Consider the following 1,131-nt stretch of genomic DNA (forward strand, 5'->3'; position numbering starts at 1 on the left):
CCCTTACTCACGTAAGGTTTATTACTTGGACGACCTAGTACACTTGCTGGTTAGTTGAACGGAGTTGTGTCCACACATAGCAAAGAGCCATTATAATGATTCCATACAACAACAAAGAATACTACATTGATGTGATCACAATTTCGTCCACCAATAATTCAGCTTTAAAATAATTGAACGGATGATTTAAAACTAAAGGATTTGAGTCTTTTCAATGAGAATTGATTTTGAGAAAAAAGTGGATTATGAGTTTGAAATAATTTGAGATATGAAAATTTTGAATTTTGAGACAGAGATGAGTCTGAGTTTGGTTTTAAAGTAAAGTGATTTGATGAAAAAGTGATATATGGCAGGAATGATGATTTGACTTGGTATGAATTGTTAATGAATTGCAGAAATGATGATGAATGAATGATTACGATTGAATATATGGCTTTTGCACTTCTTTTATCTGAGATACGAGTTTCCCTGGGTAAAGTACTGTGGCTTGTCACCACGTATTCCAGGTTGAGACTCGATACTCTGTTGACCCTACATCGTAAGGGTGACTAGGCACTTATAAATTCCGGGAAAGGTTAACCCCCCATTGAGTAAAGTTTTACATATATATGTGTGAATTAAGAATGAGAAGAGAAAAAGCTATGCATAGATTCATGGGGATGCGCGACGGGGGACGGTCCTGGGTTTAGCAGCTGGACTTGTCGGGTTGGCTTGATAATCGACAGATAAGACTCATCAGCCATTGGGTTTGGTTGTGCATATTGTAATTTGGTTTCTTATCTGAATAATTATATTTAATTACTAATTGCTCTACTTGATGTAACTGCTTGATTGTGTTTGAACCTTATTAGTTGTGTTTGTGATTAAAAATTGGTTGGATTGTAGTGGATTGACTGTTGGTTGAATTGTTTGGGCCTAGGACCATGATTGATTATGAGATGGGGCGAAAGCCATGTTTAGTTCATATTTTGTTTTAGAAAAGTATGAAAAACTAAACTAGTTTAGTATAGACTTAATGAACCTGTGTTTTATTTTCATGTATCCTATTATAATAATTCTCTAACCCCATAGTGAGAACCAGCGAGGACGATGTTCTTACTCCCCTATAGGTTTATTCCTTTTCAGAATATG

Source organism: Arachis duranensis, chromosome 5 (assembly GCF_000817695.3).
Source record: "Arachis duranensis cultivar V14167 chromosome 5, aradu.V14167.gnm2.J7QH, whole genome shotgun sequence".
In the NCBI taxonomy this organism is placed as follows: domain Eukaryota; kingdom Viridiplantae; phylum Streptophyta; class Magnoliopsida; order Fabales; family Fabaceae; genus Arachis; species Arachis duranensis.